Consider the following 10,704-nt stretch of genomic DNA (forward strand, 5'->3'; position numbering starts at 1 on the left):
TGCCTCTAGTAGGTCTCTCCTCCTCCTCTACTATCTGTGATTTGTCTTTCCATAAAAAAAATTCTTGTGATCTGTGGATCTGTGATATTGTGATTTGTGATTGTCTAGAGGTAGAAAAAGGCTGTAGGCTAGAGGTAGAAGGAGGGTGGAGGCTGTTGGATCTTAATTCTATGGTGAAAAAAAATTCATGTGTTGAAAGCACATAAAACACATGGTTGTTTGGTAGACAGACTCTTTATTGTTTCTATGTATGTCATGCATCATATGGATTATTATTATGTTCATGCAAATTGAGATCGGTTTCTTCCACACAATCTACTACCTAAATTTAATTTTAAATTCCTTTTCCAAAACCCAGGAATACCGCTACTACCTGTCCTACTTTTGGGCCAATGATAATGTTGTTAGGGCTGCTATTGGAATCAAGGAGGTAATTGAGACAAACTTAGTAGTTCTAAAGTAATGTGGATTGATCAAATGACCCAAAGATATAAAAAATTGATAGGGAACAGTGGTGGAATGGATTAGGTGCAAAAGACCTCCAATTCTTCCTTATGTGCATGATCTTCCCAACAGCATCAAATACCATTTCAACCTCAGCATTAGAGGATATCGCGCTCTTGTATACAGGTGAAAAACTCACTTTCTCCGGTTGGGTGAACAATACGTTTACAACACATCTAAAAAAATTGCAGTTCCATTTTTTTTGCCAGAAACAACTTCTCCCTACCGGAGGCAGTATATATATAATATATATGCAAGTTATTATCAGTAGTTTGAATCTACCTCCATATGGTTGTGCTTAATTAGCTACAAGTTCCTATTCTTTGCGCAGTGGAGACCATGACCTCACCATACCGTTTATGGGCACACAAGCATGGACCAGATCCATGATTGGAGGGCCTGGCACCTTGATAACCAGGCAGCAGGGTTAAGTTCTCTTCTTGTGCCCCCGCTTTCTAGTCTTCTCTCTCTATATAGTCCAATATTATCTGCTCATCTTCTCTCTATATATAGTCCATTATCACGTCATTGTTTACAAATTTTTGTTTAGATAGTTGGGGTCGGACACAAGAATGTGCAGCAGATGGTTTCCATGAATGCATTTCTCAAATTCATGCCTTAATGTCCCAAAGTCCTAATATTTTTTTCTGGTCTAATAAAGAATCTACAATGTTCTCGTTACTGCAGATTCACAATCATGTATGCTACCAACCTGACGTTTGCGACAATAAAGTTAGGTCTCTCATTTCATTTTTCTTATATATCAGATGGATATAAATCAGATGCTTGTGTTGATTGTGTGTGTATGTGCGCGCACGCGCACGTGCATAACAAAACCCTGTCTGGTTGCTTGTGGATGATGTAGGGTGGCGGCCATATTCCTCCTGAAACAAATCCCGAAGAATCATTTACTATGGCTAAAAGGTGGTTGGACAATGAGTCCCTATAGTCCAGAGCTAGGATGATTATGTGAAGCCAGTGAATGTAATAAAGCACGTATTTGGACGGTTGCCCTCTTGTGCACGGATTTGGGCCACGTTTAGTTGCTGGCCGAAGTTGGCGCCGCCGGAAAGAGAGGTCACTTTAGCGTATTGTAGTATTTCGTTTGTATTTGGTAATAATTATCCAATCGTTGACTAATTAGGCTCAAAACGTTCATCTCGTAAAGTATAACCAAACTGTGCAATTAATTTTTGATTTCGTCAACATTTAGTACTCCATGCATATACCACAAGTTTGATGTGACGGGAAATCTTCTTTTTACATAGTGTCAAAGTTTGGATTTTGGTGAAACTAAACATGGCCTTGTCCAAACACATTATGGTTGCCCTCTTGTGCGCGGATAAATCGAGGTTTTCACTGTTCACGCCACTGTTTGTCGCTGTTCGCTGCTGTTCTTACAATTCTCGTCACTGTGCATCGTTGTTCGTCATTGTTTCACTACACTGTTTGTCCACTATTTCTCTGCACGGTTTATACTCTGCACGGTTCATGATGCCCGCGCAGCGGAGCGTGTGTTTCGAGCTAGTATGCATTCATGCGCCGACAATCAAGGTTCATTACTAGACAGCTCTATGTGTGCGTCTAATAGAGGTCGTATTTATCTATCACTCTTGTTGGTTTTAGCCAGGCTTATTTAACCAGCCAATAGTATTTTTCTATCACAACAAACCAGCACCAGCCAACTCAAATCAGCTCAGAAACCAACCAGCGAACACGCCGTATATAACCTATATCGATGGAACCCACTAAGGGCCATTAAATCCTATTTCTCTACAACCAGGTTGCTCCATGTCACCTCAAATTCTTATTTCCGTTGGATCATTATCTTACCTTCACATCTAATCATCCATACGGCAGGCTGCTCACACCATCGTCGAGTACAGACTACAGACGACACCTTCTCACCTTCACTTCTGCTGTTGTGCAGCATAATTGCATCCCTCCATTACAAGCGTCTTCAATTTCTTTCATAACCTTTTGCATGTGCCGTCTCTATTGAAATTCAGTCAAACTAGAATTGCCGATACCAGTTCTTTTATTTCAGTAACAGAAAACACTGAAACCTGACAACGACATCAGCTATGTAACTAGAGTGATATAAGACAATCTATAGTGTATAGAATACCTTTGCCAGATATGGACTCTGCTCAAATTCAATTTCATGGCAGAGTTATTTTTTTTTCGCGATCGTGTCATTGCAGGCAGAGTTAGATTTTGACAACTGTGAACAATAAAATATGACTTTGACATCATCCTAAGCAACCTGACTAATACTAGTAGAACACGTCTGACGATTATGATATTGAGACTTGCATCAAGAGACAAACCAATAATTCTTCAGTTAACACACAAAAGGCTAATTTCATCCATGTATGGAAGCATGCAAAGCTTCAAGTCTTCCTGTTATCCTGTAACAAACAAGAAATCATCAGGCACATTGCCTACCCTTCCATAATCATGGTTCCGAACAGAGCATTGAATTGAAGAGTTGATGAAAATTGACAACTAAAGAGAAGTTTGAATGTGTGACCACAAGTATCAGTTCAATGAACAAGACAAAGAGTTTGAATATGAGAGAAATTGAGCTGACAAGCTAATTGGTTCATGTTTCATGATCCATATCAATAGTATTATAGTAGTATCTAATTCACATATGCTCAACTAAATGTCTAACCAGCCCTGAAAAACTAAATGTCGAACCGTATATAGTTACAAGAACTCCTAACTGAGAAGTGGATCTAGTATGCTCAGCGCATTCCGTTCAGGATTCAGGCAGCAGAGTTTCGGGGTGACACTAAAATAGTGAACAATAAACAAAAATCAACACAATGAATTAGCACTCTTGCAACAATTCAATGGTCATATAAAAATCAAGAGGGAAAAATATGGCAGCAATTCCCAGAAAAGTAACAAAAATAGTGAAAAAATCACACACACAAAAAATCATCACAGTGAATTCCCGGAAGCAGTCAAACTGCAGAATCAAACTTTCACTTCCATAGTTCTACCAAAACGAGATAAGCATTTCTCAGTTCATAGAAAATCGTCAGGTGCATTATTAGATCAATTTCCAAAATTAAGGAAAGGTGGAAAGGGATGCTCTGCAACCAGAATACTCAATTATAGCACCTGGATCCCTCACATTCATTCACAGTCCCAAACTTCAGCAAACATCCAACATACAGAGTATTGGAAGTTGGAACATCAGAGAGTTTCATACAACCAAGGGAAACAGGAGCTTATGGTCATTACTGTTATCCCTGCAGTATCCAGAGATCGGGAGAAGTAAAGCATAGATGCTGAAAATTGCCATCACCAGTCAAGCTTCATCGACAGAAACCACCACATCATGTAAAGCATAGATGCTGAAAATTGACATCACGAGCTGGGATCACTACACAGCCAATGGAACAAAGGTGGATCAATAGCACCATCAACTTTGGGCGTCCGGAACATCCGATGCTGAAGAAGGCTCTCCCTGAGCACATGCCTGACAAACACCCTCTTAGGAAGCCGAAACTTGTGCAGCAAATTCCCATTCCTGTCACAGTGCAACAGCCAGTGCCAGGACTCGATCAACACATCCCCTTCTGGTGAGACAACAGCTGGAATCCAAAGATCTTCATCCTGCAGAACCGGCATCTGTTGGATCGCCAACTGAATCCGGTGCACGAGGACCCAAACCTCGTTCTGGTAATCCTCTAGACACCAGAGCTCTAGCGTTGCCCTGTTCTTCCTGGAGACGGACAGGCCGAGGTCGCCGGTCGGAAATTCAAGCAGACTCACCTCTCTGTCCCTCACAGGAGGAGGGCTCTTCCAGTTGAACTCCTCTTTCTCTGTGTCGAACACCAGTTTGTGGTATCCCTGGGTCTGCTGCCGCGGCCAGCGCAGGTGCAGGTTGCGTTTGAACTGGATGGGTGGGGAGATGACGGCCCTGTCCACCCCCAACCCTAGCCCGTGATCATCGGGCGCGGCCGGAGAGATGGGGCGCCCGATGAACCGCAGCTGCACAGTGCTCACCGTGAGGACGCCGTAGACAGCCGGATATTCAACGTGCCAGAGGCCGCTGAAGCAGAGCACGCGGTACTCGCCGGAACTGACGTGCTCATAGAACCCGACCACGTCGTAGCGCGTAAGGTCAGGGAGGGCAACTCAGTGGCGCGTCGCGGGGTTGATGAAGTACCAGGCGCTGAGGAAGGAGACGAGGAGGTAGCCGTCGAGGGAAGCGTGGACCTGGAGCTGGGGCTTGACCAAGGCTTCGGCGTAGTTCACCTCCATCCTTTTGTAGTCGACACGGAAGTCGTCGATGGAGGGAGCGTCACGGCCCTCGAGGTCGTTGTCGTCGAAGCCGTAGCCCTCGTTTTCGGTGAAACGGAAGACGGCGCGCAGCTTGCCGGAGCGGAGGTCGAGGGACTCGACGCAGTAGTCGCGGACTGGATGTAGCGGTCGGGGCAGGCGGCGAGGCCGAAGCAGAGGAGCGGCTGCGGCGGCTGTAAGCCGTGGAGGGGGAAGAGGAGGGCCCCGTGGCACAGCTTGTCACGCCACGCCTTGCAGACCAAGCGCATGCGGAGGATCCACTTGGGCGACAGGCGGCGGACGAGCGACATGTGGACGTCAAAGGGGGCGTCGCGGATGAAGGCGGCGGCGTCGCCCCGCTCCGGCTCTGGTTCCGCCATTCTCGCCTCCGGAACTTGTCCGCGCGCTGGGCTGGCGGTGGTGGCTGGCAACTGCTCTTCTCCAACAGAACCAGCGGCTGAGGCTCGATCCTCCCTGCGAAATGCAAACACGGCGGAGGGAATTGGCGACGACATCGACTGCGGGAACACGGCAATTCGACGGAGATGGGAACCAAATTGGGGCTCCGATCACAGCAATACGGAGGAGAGGCTTGCAATCGAGCCATGGACGGGGGTGATCCGATCGAAATTGAGCGAGAGGATGGGGTGATTCCGATACGAGAGCTCACCTCTTGTCGCCGCGGCTGCTTCTGCTTCTGCTTCTGATTCCGATCGGAGCTAGGAAGACGAAATGGTTGCCGATCGCCTTTTAACAACTGTCACCCTGGCCTTCCGGTTCCACCGTGCGCTTTCCTCTGCGTGGGTTGCGTGCTGGGCCATGATGTTTAACTGGGCTAAATCCATATCCATATGACCTGTACTATTAGGCTGCAGGCTTTGTGGGCTTCATTGAGCCTAAGAACAAATGCAAGTCGGACATGGACTTCTACCCTCTTTTTTTTCTTTGTGTTGGACATGGAGTTTTACTCCATCACGTGTTTTTGTTTGCCCTCTGTGTGGGACATGGAGTTTTACTCCGTCACATATTTTTGTTTGCTCCTCTTGGCGAGCTCGTACTAAAAAACTGAAACAGAGACTCGGACTCGGACACGGACACAGACACGAATGGGAAGACAGAGGACGAATAAGAAAGGAAGCAGGAGCTGGACTGGCTCTTTAATATTACTGGTAAATATGCCAATACGTTGCAACAGGATAAAAAAACTATTATGCTTTCATTCCGGATGAATCCATGACAAGCGAGAAGTCCTCTATTTTAAGCGCAATGCTCGGGGAGTGCATATATGCTATCTCCACGCTGTCCGAGTTTTTTTTAATGTTTGTTTGCTTCTAAAATAATTGTGTTTTTGACTCTCTTTATTCATGAGCAAATGCAATGAGCTAAAGTACAATTCGTGATGCACATAAAAGAAATTAAATGCATAAAATTTGTTAAGGCCCGAGAGATATCGATCCGGAGCCGGTTCCTTTCGCAACAATTATCCCTTGCGATAACGCTTCTAGAAAACTCACGGACTCGACTTGCCAATTAGCTGAGATGTTTTCTGGCCGGACGGTACGTGGTGATTGCAGTCCAGCCATGCAGTCCAGCCATGACACGTGGACCCAGCAAGATGGAGTTCCATTGCATAACCCAAAATATGTACGTATACTTGGTTCAACATCTTGCGGCCGACAGACATACGCTGCCTGGTGGTAACGTATCTGCCATCCGTTTACACCAAAGGCCAGGCCTGTAGAATGTTACGGACCATTCGCCGAGTCGCGCCGCGCTGCGCAGACTGTCTTGTAGTCTCAACATAATTCGTGTTGACAAAATAATAGCCTGATACATGTACGTATACCATGGCCAGCTCACGTTGTACACATGCGTACCTTCAGGCACGGAGCCAGCGGTGGGGCTAGGGGGGCTCCAGCCCCCCTTACCGCTCGCGAGCAAGCGAAGCCCCGTAGAGCCGTCGTCTAAAATTTTAGCTGTAGATATACAGGTAGGAGGGGCTGAGATTTGCTGAAATCTCTTTTCTTGCTAATTGCCGTTGTTTAGCCCCTCCTGATTTTTTTTTCCTAGCTTCATCCCTGCGTACCTTCCAGCCATGGCTTGTTTCTTTCCCATGCATGCACATGTCGAGCACGTACATTTTCTATGTATTTTTAATTTGCATGCCCGGTGATACACACAAATATGAGTGTACGCGTATACAAGACGAATTTAAATCTGACAAAAATCCATCAAACAGGGCAACGGAATAGAAAAACGGACAAAAGAAGAAACTCTTCTTAGTCTCGGTCTCTCAGATGCGCAGGCAAAAAAAACCTGAGGACGACTCATGCGTAGGTTCAGACAGAGACCAAGAAACCACTTGTAATACGATTATTAATTATTATTACTCTTATTCTTTTCTATTCAGATTAGGATTGTTACTAAGTAGATCGGAAGAATCTGTTTGGATTAGAATTCCTAGCTATCCAATTTTCTATTCGGATTAGGATTCTTACTCAAAATCGGACGAATTTATTTGGATTAGGATTAGGATTCAACTATCCATATTACCTTAAAAAGCCCGGTGTATGTCATATATAAATCAGGAGGGCTGTAGTTAAACGAGCTGGGATAATTTTTCACATTCGCGGTGAGTTAGTTAGGGAGAGGTGGACGAAAAAAAATGGATGGGCGAAAAATAATGGCCGGAAATTTTGCCTATTTAGTATTAACTAGCAATACATGACCGTGCGTTGCAACGGGGACATACAATTTATTACATGGTGTCATGTCAAAGTTGATAATAAGTTAGCTATTTTTGTAGAATTTAAATGTGGTTGGTCCAACCTTATTAAATCAATTAAATCCAAGGCTGTAATTAAATACTAATCCCGTAGGAGAAATTAAGAAGAAATTAACTCAACTAAAATAGGTGATATTTTGTGTATGTCTATTATGAGTTTAACAAAGATTATTAAAAGTAAGCAACAAACACAGGTGCACACACGCGACACAATTGGGTTTGGATGTCAAGGGATCTGGATATGGCATTGAGTGGTGTGACGTCAATGAAACTTAAAATGAGAAGGGACAAGCATTATTCCTAGTTTCCATTAAAAACAAGGGATTTGCTATCCTACATGTGCCTGCCTTTTTCTTTTTTTCTTCACGCGATTGATCTCAACCGTTGGATCTTCATCCAACGCTCTAGCTTTGTCTCCTATTCATCTTCTTCTTCATGTCGCCCTGACTTTGTCTCTGTCTGCTGAGCGCGCACCCCCGTCGCTGCCGCCGCCCACCACCCCGCCGCCACTTTCTTCTCCAACTCCGGCGAGAACGGCCACGACGCCCAAGCCCCGACTTGGGCCGACCGCCTCCACCGCTACCGGGACACGAAGCCGCCCGCCCCTGTCCCCACCGCCTGGCCGGCCTGCCTCCCGCGGGCCCCTCGATTTTCTAAGGTCACTGGATTTGGGAGAGAGAGAGAGAGAGAGAGAGAGAGAGAGAGGAGAAGCTCACCGGAGTTGGGAGAGTGAGAGGAGAAGCTTGTCGGAGTGGCGTGGGCCACCGGAGAGAAGAGAGATGGCGCGGGCGCGGATGCGTCGCCTCCTCCAGATTTCAGGCAACTGGAATCTAGGAGGTGTGTAAAACCAAACGATTGCATACCAAATTTTTTCTCATTGTTTCTGGCTTACCTTTTCACACGAGAAAAAGTAACCAAAAGTGTTGATCCTCGTAGGGGGAACAATTACGAAATCAACATGTACGTGCGTACGTTTGAGAAAAAGTAAAAGCAAAAAATTACTAAACAAATCGAAAACCATGTACGTAAGTACGTTGGAGAAAAAATAAAAGCAAAAAATTGGTGCAAATCAGAAACCATGTACGTACGCAACTGCATTGGATAAGAAACGGTAGAAAAAAATCGTGTAAAGCTAAAATTGCTCTCGTTATTGCTTTCGGTTATCTGTTTCGTAGGAGAAAAAAAACTGCATATATATATATATATATATACAAAATTAAACCAAAAGCGATGATCTCCGGACACACGGATACACAAATCATAACTGGACTCACGCGGACATCAACAGAAATAAAAAAGACATCAAAACAAAAAAGGACTCGAACCGGAACTAAAAAAAATAGGACCCAATATATATATATATATATATATATATATATATATATATATATATATATATATATATATATATATATATATATTAGATTTGGACTCCTTATCATCGCTAGACACGAGTTGTTCTAACACAGATGACTAGGACTCAATATGTTTTGGAATCGGACTTCGTATGGCACTAGACAAGAGCTATTCTAACATATATGAGTACGGGTTATATATATAAGTCCGGACGGAAGAAACTCTCCATTGTCCGGTAGTTAGAGAAAGACGGACAAAAAAAAATGGATGGACGAAAAAATGGCCTGAAATTTTACCTCTTTATTATTAGGTATAGATATAGATTAGGTATAGACTAGCAAAACATGCCCGGATGTTGCAACGGAATCCAATACATATAAAAATCAGATTCATATCATGGCTAACGCGAGTTGTTCTAACTCGTACGAGCGTGGACCCCTAAGATTTAAGCACACAAGGCTTCCACGGTGCATGCCAACAACACAACCTCCTGTCTATGTGGCCAAATCAGTCTATGTACATGTTTCAGGATTGTATGCTCTCATGGCAGACGTCCTGTCCACCCACACAAGCATCTTCCCGTCGTCAAGAACCACCAGCGGATAATGGTATTGTAGGGACACGAAGGCTCGTCCTCCCCAAACGGCGTGCGCTGCAACGTGTACCGTCTGGTCCAGTGCGGCGCCGTGTCGTCGTTCATGTCTTCCAAGAACCAGAGCTCCGTCGAGCAGTCCTCGACGTCGCAGTAGAGTACCACCAAGCTGTCGCCCAACCTGACCAACTGAAATCGTTCCCTCAGGCGTTGCAGTACAGTACCACCAAACAGGGCGATACGGCATGGTGGGCTCGTCGCCTTCCCCCTCGATGTCTGTGCTAGCTAGAACGCTGCTGCTCAGGGGCCCTTGGAGCGTCGCCGGCTTTCACTCCTCCGTCGCTAGGTCGAACACTGCTATACCATCCGCCTCCACGTAGGGTTGTTTGTCTTCCGTGCTCGGGCGCACCAGGAAGTTGGTGAGCCCGGCGAGGCGGCGGCAACTGTCATGTTCCAGGAGCTGGATCAGGGCTTAAGACTTAAGAGTGGCCGGAAGGCGCGGTCTCCGTCTCCACCTTCTGGCACCGCCACCGCCGCCCAGTGTCACGACCTCGCACGTCTGTTGCTGCCGTCTGCTAGAATAATTATAATCTGGTTGGATACGGAGCACCTTGTACTCTCCGGTGGCCGGGACGTGCCCGAGAACGCAATATGGCGTCGCTGAGTTGACCTTCCTCCGGTGCTCAGCGGCCACGTCCATGACGTCACCAGTGACCATGTCCAGCATGCAGGTCAGGCCCCAGTCATGCGAGGAGCAGAGGCGCTCGCCGTGCATGCTCAGGCGGCCGATGGGTCGTCGTATCCGCCTCCGCTTGATGACGTTGCCGTGTAGGTGCTGCCTCGTCATCATGGTTGCCGACGTGGTGGTGGACGACGATGACGTGCGGTGCCGGGTGGCCCGAGGCGTGCGCCCTGGCGAAGACGTCAGCGACCGCCACTACCGGCACACCAACCGGAGGCGGCACACCTCGTCCGCGGGAAGGCGTAGCAGGATGTCGTGCAGCACGTCCGATGGCCAGCGCACCGAGGTTGGCAACGGCAGGTGGTGGAGCACCTGCATCGGCGAGTTCAGTCGTTGTACGAAACAAAATACATAGATTGATTTGCTGGTGGTGCAAGTGCATATTACCGGCTGGTCTGTTTGAGTTGGTTGAATCCATGATCGAGT

At 46.3% G+C, this 10,704-nt stretch overlaps 1 long non-coding RNA gene and 1 pseudogene across 1 annotated transcript; one reads left to right on the forward strand and one right to left on the reverse strand.

The window, feature by feature from the left end:
• Positions 1 to 233: 233 nt before the first annotated feature.
• On the forward strand, positions 234 to 572 carry LOC136508666 (uncharacterized). The gene is made up of 3 exons (XR_010772071.1): positions 234 to 248; positions 359 to 430; positions 506 to 572. It is a non-coding gene; the product is annotated as an uncharacterized lncRNA (long non-coding RNA).
• A 2,128-nt stretch (positions 573 to 2,700) lies between these two features.
• LOC136508661 (uncharacterized) lies at positions 2,701 to 5,520 on the reverse strand (annotated as a pseudogene).
• Between the last annotated feature and the right edge of the window lie 5,184 nt (positions 5,521 to 10,704).

This window comes from Miscanthus floridulus, chromosome 15 (genome assembly GCF_019320115.1).
Source record: "Miscanthus floridulus cultivar M001 chromosome 15, ASM1932011v1, whole genome shotgun sequence".
In the NCBI taxonomy this organism is placed as follows: Eukaryota; Viridiplantae; Streptophyta; class Magnoliopsida; order Poales; family Poaceae; genus Miscanthus; species Miscanthus floridulus.